This window comes from Lagenorhynchus albirostris, chromosome 17, assembly GCF_949774975.1.
Source record: "Lagenorhynchus albirostris chromosome 17, mLagAlb1.1, whole genome shotgun sequence".
Taxonomy (NCBI): domain Eukaryota; kingdom Metazoa; phylum Chordata; class Mammalia; order Artiodactyla; family Delphinidae; genus Lagenorhynchus; species Lagenorhynchus albirostris.
Genome location: NC_083111.1, coordinates 61,371,815 through 61,387,727, shown reverse-complemented (window position 1 = coordinate 61,387,727; position 15,913 = coordinate 61,371,815).

Genomic DNA, 15,913 nt, shown 5'->3' with positions numbered 1-15,913 from the left:
ACATCACTAATATATAATCCTGCCCATTGAGTAAGGATCAAGTTTATTTTCAAAGTCATAACAAGATGTATCTAGCAGTTCTTAAAACTAGACCCCATAAATACTTACTTGGTATTTTCCTTGACAAGTATCTGAGCATTTATTTCCTAGCTGACTTGCAGACTGGGTACTTTTTCCCTTTTTTAATTTTTCTATCATGTTTATTAGATACCTACAAAAACACACACTCATGCACAAACAAACACATACATATAAAAACACAATTAGGCATCAGGCATCTCACATTGCCAAAGAAAATTGAAGTGAGATTTTTGCTTTTCCTTTATGTTCCAATATAACCTGGAACCCTGCCAGCCACATCAGAATTGGATACATCTGTGAAATTAATTTGAAATTCACTAAGTTTAATTTGCTTGCCTCTACATCAGCCATGGCTTCCTTCCAAATTTATTTCTGCAAGTTTAGGCTTTAATTTTATTCTAAGATCCTTCTCCTGAGTATATTTTGGTCCCTTTCACTAGAGAACTGTCCATTTTAACCATTAACCATTTATATTTCCTGTCTTCCCATTATTTGAGTTAGTAGTTTGTGTCTCAGACTAAGCCTTAATATAGTTAAGAAGGAACAATGTTTTTTAACTCAAGGAAGTAATTCCCAAGTCATTAAAAAAAACTTTAGTTGCTGCTTTTTACAAATGTTCACCCTGATTTGGAAGTTGTACATGGCAGGGAAGATGATGAAGGGTGAGAAAAAACCCAAAGCAGCCTTTTTTAGTCTTTTTACCTCAGAAGAACCTTTGAAATAATTTTCAGGTCGCAGGGAATCCCTGTATAAAATTATTATATCTACAGCTCTCAGTACATTAGTGGGATCAGTGAGTTGTAGATATAGTAATCCAATAATAACCCTCAACACTCTTTTGAGTGTAGAAAGATATTTTTCTGTAGATAAGTTTATTTGACCAACTTTTGAGATTCTTTTTGTATGGTTCTTCCTTCTCACACTCTTATACTAGTCAGTAATGAAAGTGCAGTAAACATCAGTTCTTTTGGTTTTTAAATTCTTGCTTGATTTTTTTGTTTTGTTTTTTTTCCGGTACGCAGGCCTCTCACTGTTGTGGCCTCTCCCGTTGCGGAGCACAGGCTCCGGACGCGCAGGCTCAGCGGCCATGGCTCACGGGCCCAGCCACTCCGTGGCACGTGGGATCTCCGCGGACCGGGGCACGAACCCATGTCCCCTGCATTGGCAGGCGGACTCTCAACCACTGCGCCACCAGGGAAGCCCTTGATTTTTTTTTAAACCTCATCCCAGTAGGTTTGAAAGTCTTATCACCACCCAGTTGCTGAGGAACTATTGTATATGGTAGATGACATGTACAAGGGTAGTTTTACTCCCTACTTGAAACTGAAAATATCTTTGTAGCCAAACTTTCTTTAAAAAAACTCTAGTAGGTAAGCTCAGCTTACCTTTTTTGAAGTTTTTTTTTTCTTTCCTTTTAACAATTTTTTTAAAAACTCATATTCACTTGAATATTACATGCTGGCATTATTAGGTTCTTAACAATTGTGTTACCTTTACTTTTCTGGGCAGTTCATACTACCACTAAATAACTTGGCTCCTGAGCCTTTGCACTGGAAAAAATTATCTATATCTCTATATACCTATAGATGATTTCTTTAAACAAAAGCATTGGCATTTAATTGCAATGCCAGATGTCGTGTGTGTGTGTGTGTGTGTGTGTGTGTGTGTGTGTGTGTATGTTTGTTTCACTAGTGCAGTGAAATGACTCAGAAGATTTTAATTCATCAGTAGACATATCAGACTTGTTTATGAACCAAAGACTAGAATCCTTCTCTTCCATCTTATATCTGCCTTAAAAACTTACCACATTATATCATCAGATGTGTTTTTAAACACAAACATTAATAATATATAAAATATAAGGGCCTAAAAAACTAAATGAGAAAATCACCCAAAGTGTAAAAACTTCATAACAAAGTTGAGTTAGCATTTACACAGTTCATATTTTGCAACATTCACAGCAATAGCGAAATGCAGGGTGTGGCTAAGCCATGGCATGTGAAAATTCCTTCCTTAAGATAGAAATTTCTCATAAGTCAGTTGGTGACACACGATGGGCAATTGGGCGAGGTAAGCTGACACCATCAGCCTTCTGTCCTCTTTGCACTTTTGTGCAATAGTGTTTACCAATTATCAACGACCTCCTTTATCCCACATCAAAAACTGAAAATTGACTCAAGCAGATGAACACTATCCTACTGAGCCTCCTCATACAGGATTGGAAGACATTTATCACAAACCGAATAGGGCCGTTCAGTCCCTGCTTACCTCTGCAAGCACCAACATTGAGTGGCCCATTAAGTTGAAAAGATAATGTGTTCTTTTTCCAATCACAATCTGTTGTAGAACCCCTAACCACAAATCTGAAATCCCTAAGATACCACAAAGTCCTTCTGAGAAACACTGTCTTACAGTTAAACAGTCCCACGTCTCCCTCCCTACTTTGACTAAGAAGTCAAAGATTCTTTTGTGTATCTGCTGAAGACACAGTCCAGCATTTATCTTGTGATCTAGAGCTTGGCTTATCACTCCTTAAGCATTTGTGTGAGAGGACAGAAGTGTGGCAGATGTGGAGATGTGCTACTCAGTTCTTTCAAGAAAGGACTCCCAGACCAGCTGCAAAGGGTGTGATTAGCTGGCAGTCTGCAGCTCTGTGCTTCTTCCTCATGCACCTCAGCCTCTGAGCCAAGGTCTTGATACTCTCAGGTCAGTCCCTGGCCAATGACCAAGCAGGGTGGTGGAATGAGGGCCTGGCCATTTCCACCTGATGCCTGGTTCCTCCAATGAGCAGTCTTTGTTCCAGAGTTCTCCTTTGGGCTAGCAGAGACTTGTGAGATCTGTATCACAGTCTAATGGCTCCCCCTGTCCCATCCAGCTTCCTTCCTTTTCTTTTTATAGGATTTAGTCTCTAAGAAACCGCTTACATTCCAAAGTCCATCTCAGCCTTTCCCTCCTGGAGAATCCAACATAGCACAGTTGGTACCAGGAGTGGCTGAAAAAGCAGGTGTGTAAAATGGCGCTTTGGAAATGGACCACTCACTGACTGGCTGGTGATGAGGAGCCCATCCCTCACAGATAGCCCCTAGTACAAGGTAGTTGCCCATGTTCACCCATGGGGAGCTGGGATGTTGAGATGGGATGAGACATGTACTGTCCAGGGCAGTAGATCAGGGTTTGACATGTACCAAGAAATAATAAAGATCAAGACAATGGAATTGGATGGTTATTACTAAGTTGCATTGAATATCTTTGCCAACTTATAAAGAAGCCTTCGTCTTACGCAGAAAAAGTTGGCAGTCAAGTACAAGATCTGATAGAGTGGTTGAACTCCAAAGATGAATGAATGTTCAAATGAGGCAGACCTGCTATGTCAAAGTCAAGACAGGTTGGGAAAACCTAGGACCCTGACACATAGGTTGGGGACATTTGGCCTGAAGATTTGATTTCTCAGACTTATCTGCTCTTCCAGCCTTGAAGAAGTTACCCAACTCCTCCCCTTAAGAGCTAGCACCTGCCCCCCCAGCTCGTGCCAGACTAGAAGACTAGACAGTAAGTATTCCACTGCAGAAGCTGCTCCCACTGCTTTCCTGATTCCACGTTCTTAACCAGGGTTAAGGAGCAGTATAACTCAGCCAGGGATGAAATGCATCACATAAGGGAAAACAGGGCTACACTCCAAAGGAGCTATAAGACCAGCCATCGTGGACCAGCTGGGGCTGGGGTGAGTCCTTTCTTTCTTTCTTTTTTTTTTTTAATAAAACTAGGAACATTTTTAAAAAAGAATTACAAACTAAATTATAAATAGTGTTAATAGCAAGAACACTCAAGGACAAAAGGTGGGAGAAGAGAGACAAAACCATAAAAGGAAAAAAATACTTATTAAAATATTCACATTACAAACCACAGGGTATGCATGGCAAACACCCACTCCCACTTAAAAACTACTATAACCTGAAATATATGTATAATTGTTCTTCCTTCTTTCAAAGAGATATTTTTTCCCAGTGCCCCCATTCAGTCACAGCCCTGAGTATGTGCTGGAGGCTGAGGGTCTTGAACAAAGGAGTTCAAACATAAGATTGATTATTGGAGAGTTTATTGGTTTGGGGACACTTGTTTGGGGTACAGGATTGAACCCCCTGACAAGGACCCCAGGGGATGGTGCAAACTTGTGGCTAGGATGGCTCCTATAGCCTAGATAAGGCAACGGTTTATACTGAGTGAGGTAGAAATACTTAACATTGCCTAGTAAAAAGGAAAACATTGCCTAGAGAAAGGAATTAAAAGGCTGAGTGAAGTGAACAAGCTGGAATAGGCATATTATGTGAGGCAAGAAGAATCAGCAGAGGATTATGTTCCATAGGTGGGTCCCCAAATCAGAGTTTCACCTAGGCAGTCAGGAATTCACTGGTGAGAAGGACATCAGCATCACCATGGAGCCCAGTGTTGGCTCTCTTCTGTGGACCAGAGCTGAAGGTAGAAGAGACTGTCGTTGACATTGGCTCACTAATAGCAGTGGGGATAATTGGGATCCAGTGTAATAGAGGCCAGGAAATAGATCTTAACACCAAATGCCAGGAGATCATTATTCCCCTGAGCACAGATAAGATCAGAGTGGCTCTCAAGGGAGTTTAACCCACAAAGAACTATGAAGATGGTTAATAAAACATTATGTTTTGCCATGGGAAAATAGATGGATTGCCTACACAATCAAAAGAAAACAAGAATTAATGATCAGAAGTCTGAGGTCTGATGCCCAAATAAAGTCACATTCCCTTGTCCAGTTTCCAGACCTGAGCCAGTTTGCAGAGTAGGTTCCACTGATTCAAGAAGTGTGGGGTCCTCACAGGGAAGGACTCTATTATATACTGTAATGGTTCCCCTGTCCTTTCCCAAAAGAGCCAACAGACTACTAGAGTGGCTAAATATTGGAGAAGGGGTAATACTCAAACATATAGAGGCCTATTGGACATAGGATGGACACCGATAGCTAGTGACCTGATGCTTCACAATGCCTCCTCCATTAGATTGGGGCATATGGGAGGTAGGTAATAAAAAGTGTTTGGCCCCTGAACAGCCAAAACAATCTTGAGAAAGAAGAACAAAAGTGGAGGAATCATGCTCCCTGACTTCAGACTATACTGCAAAGCTACAGTAATCAAAACATTGTGGTACTGGCATAAAAACAGACACATAGATCAGTGGAACAGAACAGAGAGCCCAGAAGTAAACCCACGCATCTATGGTCAACTATTCTGTGACAAAGGAGGCAAGAATATCCTACAGAGAAAAGACAGTCTCTTCAATAAGTGGTGCTGGGAAACGTGGACAGCTACATGTAAAAGAATGAAATTAGAACATTTTCTAACACTGTATACAGAAATAAACTCAAAATGGATTAAAGACCTAAGTGTAAGACTGGAAACTGTAAAACTTCCAGAAGAAAACATAGGCAGAGCACTGTTTGAAATAAATCATAGCAATATATTTTTTTGATCTGTCTCCAAAAGCAAGGGAATAAAAGCAAAAAAATGGACAGGAGAACTGAATAGACATTTTTCCAAAGAGGACATGCAAATGGCTGAGAGGCACATGCAAAAATGCTCAGCATCACTAATCATCAGGGAAATGCAAATCAAGACCACAATGAGCTATCACCTCACACCTGTCAGAATGACTATCATGGAAAAGAACACAAACAACAAATGTTGGCGAGGGTGGGGAGAAAAGGGAACCCTCCTACTCTGTTGGTGGGAATGTAAATTGGCGCAGCCACTGTGGAAAACAGTATGGAGGTTTCTCAAAAAACTAAAAATAGAACTACCATATGACACAGCAAGTCCACTCCTGGGTATATATCTGAAAAAAATGAAAACTCTAATTCAAAAAAATACATGTACTCCAATGTTCATAGTGGCAATATTTAAAATTGCCAGTGTATGTAAACAGCCTAAGTGTCCATCAACAGATGAAGGGATAAAGCAGATGTGATATGCATACACACACACACACACACACACACACACACACACACACACACAATGGAATACTTCTCAGCCATAAAAAAGAAATTTTGCCATTTGCAACAACATGGCTGGACTTGGAGGGCATTATGCTAAGTGAAATAAATCAGACAGAGAAAGATAAATACTCCATGGTATCACTTGTATGTGGAATCTAAAAAATAAAACAACTAGTGAATGTAACAAAAAAGAAACAGACTCACAGATATAGAGAACAAACTAGTGGTTACCAGTGGGGAGCAGGAAGGGGGAGGGGCAATATAGGGTAGGGGATTAAGAGGTACAACTATAGAATATTATGTATTAAATAAGCTACAGGGATATATTGTATAACATAGGGAATATAGCCAAGATTTTATAATAACCAAAAAGGGAGTATAACCTTTAAAAATTGTGAATCACTATATTGTACACCTGTAACTTACACATCAACTGTAATTCAATAAAAAAGGAATATTACAACAAAAAAAGAAAAAAGGGTCTTAGCCACATGCTAGCTCTGGTTGGTCTACTAGGTCTGCAGACACACTCAGTGATCATTTCCCCATTCCCTCAATGTATTTTTGGGATTGGCACACTTGGCTTTTGGAGTAACTCCCACATTGCATCCGGGTCCTGTGAGATAAGAGCTGTGACAGTGGGGAAGGTCAAGTGGAAGCTTTTGAAACTGCCCCGTTATACCTTGCCTTGGTCAGATCGGTCAATCAAAAACAGTATCACATCCTGAGAGCAGACATTGGAGATTAATGCTACTCTTAAAAATCTAAATGTCTCAGTGATATTTTTTTGTCATATCTACGTTTTAATCCCATTTGCCCATGTAAAAACCAGATGGATCCTGGAAAATGACTATAGACAACCACAAAATAAACCAACTTGTAGTTTTGATCCTAGCTGCTGTATGTTATGTGGTTTTATTGCTATGACAAATTAATAAGGACTCTGGTGCATAATACAGAGCCATTGATTTGGCAAATGTATTTTCTCTCGTATTTAAATCAGGAAAGAGGATCAGAAACAGTTCCCCTTCACATGGAACAAAAAACACTATTTCATTTACTCCTTTGCTCCAAGACAAAGCTCTCTCACTCTCTTGTCATGTTATAATCAGAACTCTGGACTCCATGGACATCCTGCAGAACATGACATTGGTCCATCACATGGATGGCATCATGTTGATCAGGCAGAATGAGCAAGAGGGGGCCAGCATGCTGGAGACCTCAGAAGGAGACACGCACTCCAGAGCGTGGGAGATACTTGCGACATTGTTCTTGCGTCCTTGTTCCTCCCCATCTCACCTCAGATATGCTCATCCAAAACATGTGTCAAATTGAGGGCTTGGAAGAAGAGGAGTGAGGATAGGATTGTGTACACAGCCCTTTCCATTTTGTCCCTGCTAGATTCTAATATTTTCTAAAAGCTAATTTCTGAGAGCCAATTTTTTCTCACTTGTTAGTTTGCCACGGAGTGGCATCCCCTGCTCCAGAAGACTGGGAAGTCATTTCTATCAATGCCTTTGTTACTACACAGATCCAATACAGTCAAATTGCAAGTCTCTGGGAATTTATTACAATGAGCTTTTACCTGTATCTTTTAAGTACTACGTTGCCTGTAAAGGACTCTTGGGTTCCTTAGAGAATAACGTTAGTATTTATTTTTTGCAGCTCTTTTAGAACCTCTTAAAATTGTTTGACTTCCAACAGACTGGAAATATTTCTAACAGGAAAGTAGTGAAATTGTTTCTAGACATAAAACAATGGAACATTTGTGGTAATCAAGATAATCAAAGCAAATGAGGTCTTTTAATACAAAATTTTGCTTCCATGATCAGGATAATGGAATTAATCCAATAGTTCACTCGCAATAATAAATATTTGTGGAATTAATCTATTAGTCATATAATTCATGTTAGAAAACAGTAACACAGTTTGCAAAATATGCCTTAATTGAGGCCGAGAGAGAGAGAGAGAAATTACACTTAGCTCTCCAAACTCTCCCTTGTCGTTTAGTGAAATCTTGTATCAAATAATATATAAATATAGGACTAGAGGTGACTTTGTAGGTTGGAGCTTCTTGCATTTTTCTTAAATGTAGGTAGAGTCAGGAATTGCCTTTCAGGTTTCAGTGTTTCTCCTGAGTAAGGTCAAGTTAGTCCTTGCATAAGAGCTCCCTCCACTGGAGTCTGAGCTTTAAATATCTTTTTGCCTACTATTTACTTTCCTTCAAGATGCTCCCCTTCCTGCACCCCACCTAGTGCTGGCAGATTGAAGCAACACAACACTGAATAATGTCGCTCAGGAAAGCTGCATGTAAGCCCATTGATCAATACAAGGAGGCTGAACTGGAGAGAAAAAGAAAACCTCATACAGCTCTCCCTGTCATTCTCGAGTCACATTGGCTGCACAGAATATGTTTGTGGAAGCCTAGAGCATAAACTGACTGTTATCACATGCCTTCAAGGTCTCAGCCCGGTTTTTCATCAAATGCACTTTTTCATGAATTATTGCTTTCAAGGGAAAGTTGGAGATTTACATCCTCAAAGCTCTACCCCAGTGTCACTTCTGCTTTCTTTAAGAAAGCTGACAAATTTGGGCTGTATTTCTAAAAAATGAAAACTTACGATATTTAATATTGTTTTATGGCATTTGGGTTAATCAAATATTCTAGTTAATCCTGAGTGACCCCTTTTGTCATACTTGGATTGCATATTTTCAATGGATTGGAATAAAATAAGACCAGGCAATTAACACAAACTATATAGGTCATGTTCAACCATTCTTATGAGGTCTAGGGTTCACCATTATGAATATTCATTACTAGCTGTGTAACCTTTATTGAGTTACGTAAGCATTTTGAAAATGCTTCTTAATCTAAAAATGGGGCTGTTAACACTTTACCTACCTCAAAGGTTTGTACCAAACAATAAATGAAATAATGAGTGTGACAGTGCTTTGTAAATCATGAAACCTATTATAGGACATAAGGCTATGAGATAGATGTTTTCAGAGTGACTGCCTGAACTTTGTAATAAAATCTGTGAATGAGTGTCATATGTGGAATTAATATCCTTTCTATAGAAACATACTACATGCCATAGGATGTACAAATACTGTACTGGTCAATAGAGCTGGCCAACCAAATAATATTTGCAGTCTCCAATTGCAATAGTGAGCATTATCTTTTCACACAATAGACACACACTAATGATTTTTTTCAACTGATGTTATTTTTCTAAACTCAGTTCTTTTCCATTTGAAAAGAAACGGAAAAAATGAAATTTCACCTTGCAGGTTTATTGTGGTTTACTTTTTTGAGTGAGCAAATGTTTCTAATTCATCATAGTTTGATAGGGTCAGTGAAATTTGAGTATCTTTGCATAAATTACACTGTCAAAGTCAACATAAGCTAATTGATGCATACAGTCCTCCAAAAATAAATTGGATTGTGTGATCCCAGTGCTGCATGAATGTGTGTACACACTCATTTAAATTATCTACTCCCCACCATGCTTCTCCTTTCCCCATGTCACAAATCCAATCACATCAGTAGGAGCTCAATAAATCTTGGCTGTCATTATACTTACATATGATAGAAATATCAGGGTCCCTGGAAGAAGGTTGAAATTAAATATTAGAATTTTTCAAACATTGAAAAAAATCAGTCGCCTAGTATGTGGGCTACCAAAGTATACTTCAGATATGTTTTTAATAGAGTGAATACTTCTTATCAACTGGAAATCATTATATAATTTGCTCAATAAATGTTTGCTGATGACTCTGATACTGAATTATTTCAGAATTTATTTCTTATGACCAAAGAAGGTGAGAACCAAACAATCTCTCCTTAAAGGTTCAAATTTCATTATATTTATGTACTTATGACAGCTGCATCTCATTACCTCCATCTTTTCTTTCTTTCCTTCTCTTTCCTGGTAGAGTTAAGGGCTTCCTTCTCAGTGTTCAAATAATTCTTTGTATATTCCACAACACATGGATTTTTTTTTTTTTTTACTTCTTTTTCAAGGAGAGTCTGACTCCTTGAAGATATTTTTTATATTTTTAGTACCTAGCACAGTGCCCGGTATCAACACCATAAAGCATCTCAGTATACTATTGTATAATGAGAGAGTAACAAAAGAAAATACTTTGATTCTCATGCTGCCTTGTTAAGGTCCTTGAGATGTGACAAGGTGGTATCCTCGAGAAAATGTTCTTAAACACAGGGGCAACTGCTTGCTTGATTTAACAATTTGCCTATAAAGTCCACTAAAAAAATCTGAATTTCCCAGAGGATAAAAGTGAATATAATTTTTTGTTGTTGTTTAGGGCTGGAACATTTGAAGTGAGCAACTGGGATGAGAACCTCCTTGCACTTTGTTCATACATAAGGAAAAGTGAAAATTCTGAAATGACATCTGTATTGTAAATCAAAATACATTGCTGAAATCAATTCTGAGTTGACATTCTGCTTGCAAATATTCTTTTGAGATTGGTTCTTGTAAATCTCTTTCCCATCTGGTTTTTATGTCTGCTCTGGGACTTGTATGCACAGAGTTGTCTAGGATCTGCTCAGAATGTTGAAATAAAGTAAGTGGTTTTTAATAAAAAGTTAGCCGGGAGGGGAAGAAACCTTCTTGGTCATATCTAAACTGTGTATATATCTTTTTTTTTTTTTTTGCGGTACGCGGGCCTCTCACTGTTGTGGCCTCTCCCGTTGCAGAGCACAGTCTCTGGACGCGCAGGCTCAGCGGCCATGGCCCACGGGCTCAGCCACTCCGCGGCATGTGGGATCTTCCTGACTGGGGCACGAACCCGTGTCCCCTGCATCGGTAGGTGGACTCTCAACCACTGCGCCACCAGGGAAGCCCTAAACTGCGTATATATCTTGTAGTTCTGCTTAACTTTTAGAAACTTTGGGACATGTTTTCTTAGAGAAAGAAAACTTATTTGAAGTCATGAAATAATCCTACCCTGCAACTTATATCTTTATAAAGAACATTTTCTGGAAGGATACTTTTTATTTTTAAACACAGGAAGAGTGAGCAGCAGAGAAGAGTTGGTGATTGCAATTTCATCTCTTACCATAATTGTACTATTTCCATTAAATTAATGATGGAGGAGAACAATTGTTCACAGAAAAGTTTCTTTCCTTATTGAAACTTAGCTAATTTGGGAATGTTTACTACTTCCTAAAAGACAAATTCAATGATGACAAAGAAAAACAAATCAATCTGAGATGTGTCATGATTTTAAAAAGCCAATGATTATAATTTAACATCTAGAATATCTCATAGCAACAACAAATCCTGTCATGTATTAAGACTTTAAACTTAATTTTAAAACAAAATGGGATTAAACCATTAGCAAAGTGAAATATTTTAAAATTCTCTACTGAGCCCTTATTTACCGTTAGGGATTTCACAGTTATCTTCAAAATAGAATGACTTTCATGCCTTGACATCTAATTTTAGAGTTCTCTTCTTTCTTTAGTGTAGATCAGTCATTTTCGAACTTTGATGTCAATAAGAAAGAGATTTTTCAATGGCAATTTTGTCTACATATGCTTTTTTACTTGTTGCCTTAAGATGCTCATTGTAACTCTCCCTGTTACACTTTCCCAGGCCTCTATATTCTAGAAGCAGATTAATATCTGCTTCTGTGCTGGTCTTCAGGAGGGATTTTATGGCTATTATCCAATGTGAGACCGTGCTCCTGTGTAACTTTACAGTCCACTCCCATTTACTTCCTACCTGTGCGTAACAAATACTAGCTTGTCCCAAGCTCAGGAGTAAGCTCAGCGTGCAGTGGACACTTCCTTCCTAAGCCTAAAGACAACAGTATCACTACACACATCATATTCTTGACAATAAGGGTGCAAAAATATCAGTTACACTGAGACTCTACAAAGCATACCTGTTAGATTATAAATACTTACAATGTCCTAATTTCCAACATTACACAGTATCAAACTGAATGACAATGTAGGGCTTTCATTCCTAATTTCTAACCACTTCATCCAGACATCGTGTGAAGTAAATATGTTTTTTGTGGTTACTGCTGCATTCTAATTCCCCCCATTCATTTGTTAGTCTGCCTTCAACTTTGGACTTTATTCACCTTGCCTTTCTCCTCTGATTCCATCCACTATGTCACGTGGAACTTTCTTTAACTTTCTCTTGTCCATCATTAGAGCCACCTGCTCATTGCCCAGTAATCTCTAAATATGGTGACACCTGCTATGAAATAGAAAAGTTTCTTGTTATTAGTCACGTTACCATTATCTGATATAGTGAGAGTGCTCGTGAATTTGTGCTACAGTGGGTGAATGATTGAATGTTTGTATGTGCGTATGTGTGGTGTGAGGACACAGTATGCAGTAGTGTGCCGCTATTGGCTTAATTAATGATGTTCTAGAACAGATTCTGTGTCTGTCTCAGGAGTTGTTTGAGATGGAGTTTGTACAAACAAGTCATTTTAATGCCAGCCACTTTCTCTTTCTGTTACACCGTGACATAGCCCCATTACTATGGCTATAAAGACAATAAATGCTAACTTAATATAGATCATGTCACTTCTGAAGTGGTCCCTATCCAAGATAATTGAAACCTCTCTGGACCATTGGGAAGAACCTTCATGTAGTATAAGTGGTGTCAATGGTTTACCACTTTTCAGAAACCGATTTATTTAAATGTATTTTATAGAACAGAAACACATCCTCAAGTAAGTTGATGTAAAGAGCTGTTTGTAAACTGGATCCTTTTTTCCTTCCTAAACACCTGAATAAATAGGTAAATATTCTGCCCTGCTGAGCCTCAAACATCTGGGTTAAATGTGTAGGTTGGTGTAGGCACTAAAGGTAAGCACCGGGGTGCTTCTTTTGTTCAACAGTCAGCTTCAAAGGATGAAGACTGGCATCCAGTGAGTGATCCAGCTATCACAGTATTTATTTTGAGACAAATGGTGTGGGAAGGAGCAAAAGGGAGAATTTACGGGTGTCTCATCAGACATATAGACAAACACCAAGAAAAACCACATAAGTACAGGGCAACTTTTTGTGCAGACTTGTTTTACCAGATGTCATTGCTTCTAACAAGATTCTATTGGTGAAGATGCAAAGGATATTTTTTCTTCCCAGATTGATCTGTATATCATGAAAAAGTAGAGCCCAGACAATCTCTGTAATGACTTCTGGAGAGACTCATTTGTCTCATGTCACAGAGCTTGGTTCCTTGTGAGAGAAACAGAGGTGAGGAAAGGAGAGGAGAAGGGAGGGGAAGAAATCCCGTGATTTTCTCCATCATCACAGCCTATCGAAGCGCTTAGGACTTTCTTTTGTGTGAAGGCTTTTAAGACATTAGTGAAATACACGTGAAAAGCTAAGGACAGACACTCAATATATAGCAATCTGAATTCTAAGAGGTCTGCATCCAGGTTGCGATGTGTGTGCACACATGTGCTCACATGTGTGCATATGAATGACAGTGTGTGCATATAGCTACCGTCCTAGGGATTTTAAAGTGCTTAAGATGAAAGGGAAAACGTTTATATTTACCTGTTTCATACACAAAGACAGATATACTTTGTAGATTTAGTAAATTTAGTAAGTTAGATTTTTTTAGAGCTTTAAGAATCATGTTAAGAATTTTACGTCTCTTCATAAGAGATGTACGGTATCTTTAAATTGTTAAGTAGGGCTGTGAAATAATCAGATATTTATTTTCATACCATACCCTGGCTGCTGAGTAGAAAATAGATTGGAAAAGGATAAAAGTCAGTGAAGAAGAAGTGTTGGGAAGTTCTTTGGTGACGGTGGTTTGCTTGATCTTAGGTGATAGGATTGGGAATTTTGAGAAGGGAGCAGTTGTGAGATGTAGTTAAGAGGTGGAATGGACGGGACTCAGAGATGGGTTGGATATGGGGCTAAGGGACAGGAAGGTGCCAAGCACAGTCCCCACATTTCTGGCATAAGTAACTGGATGAATGGTGTTGAGTAATGGAGAAAAGCATATTTAAAATTTGGGTGGGTGTTTAGGAAGAAAAGTTCTGACTGGAGCACATTCAATTTGCGCTACTGGTGAGACGGTCAAGTGGAGATTTAGAAGGAGTAGTTGGTTGCATTTGTCTAGAAGAGGTCTTGGAAGGAAACACAAAGTCTAAATGGGATTTGAAGTCGTAAGAATGGATAAGATGATAAATGAAAGTGAAGTAAGACACAAGTAAGAATTGATCATGAATGGAAGTGAAGACACAAAGAGGGCCAAGACTAAACCTTCATGAATGTCAACACTTAAAAGGTACAGTGAGTGTGAGAAGTTTCCAAAGGAGACTGAAATGGAGTGGGAAGGTAGGAGGCAAATCAAGAGGGCTTATAATTGTGGAATCCAAGGGAAGAGAATATTTCTAGCAGGAAGGAGCCAATGATAAATGGTCTAAGATGAGGCTTGGAAAATGTACATTGGGTTTAGCAACATGGAGGGAGGTGATTTGTGACCTAAGCAAGAGCAGATGTAGTTGAGTGGTGGGAACAGATGCCAGAATTACCACCTGACAGGAAATATGACATGTGGATGTGAATGCTGCCTGCAAAGACATTCTTTGGATAAAAGTTGTTAGAAGCAAAGAGATGGTTCAGTAGCTTGAGAGGCATGGATGATTCAAGGAGTTGTTTTTTTTTTTTTCCTACTGTTGTTATGCTGTTTATTGTTTGTTTTTTTAGTGGGAGAGACTGTAACACTTCTGAGTGCTAAGGCAAGTGTCCAGGAGGTAGTAAGAATTTGATGATGTTACCAAAGTGTGGAGAAAGCACAGAAGCAGTTGGGCAGAGACATAGATGCCAGAGGCAGAACAGAATCTAAGAAAAGAGTATCTGGTAAGAAGTGTCCCGCAGGACACATGGTTCATAGTAATAGTTACCGAATGTGCCCAGGCCATGCTAATTTATTTGTTTACATCAGCTCAGTCCCCACACCACATTAGAATGGAAGCTCCATGGGGCCAGGATTTTTCTACACTTTGCTCTTTGTTGTGTTTCTGGTGCCTAGAACTGTGCTTGGCACATAGCACACCCTCCATAAATATTTGTTGAATAACTGAATGAGTTAGATTTTGTTGTTCCAACTGTGTAGGTGAGAAGACTGAGCATCAGAGAGGTTAGTGTGCCCAATCACAAAGGCAGCAAGTAAGATCATCTGGATTTGTACCTAAACAAGGGTCTTGATTAACATGCGAAGTTGCCCCCCTTTTAAAAATCATATTAGATGAAGCAGATAGTTTTTTTAAATTCTTGTGTTCTCACATGCTACCTCTATCATGCCAAGAGATTTTCAAATATTAGAATCAAGCTTATCAGAGTTTTAAGAAACCATTGACATTAATGTCTGTCCAAGATTAGTTGGATTACCTATGAAGAGAAGGCATTACCAAGCTATCCAGGCTCTTATTTCAAAAGCAACCAGCAAGTATAAGCCCTGCCTCTTTTCCCTTCAAATGATGTACCATGCTACATTCAGGCATCCCTTTGATTGCCACATTCTCTCTTGTGCTCAACTGTGGATGTAATTTCTTCTTTCTCCTTTCTCATCCAGGCCTTCAAGATACCTTTGTCTACCTCTGTTAACTTGTACCTGTAATAATCATTGTCTTGCTTTTTTCTTTTCTCTTTCCTCTTTCCACCTCTCCCTCAAGTACTAAATCCCAGCTTTCATCCAGCTTTTCAAAGAAGCTAACATCTCATAAAATTGTAAGGTCCTGGGAACTCCAGAGAACCAGATTCTGTCACACTGAGCAATAGACTTGATCATTCTACAATTA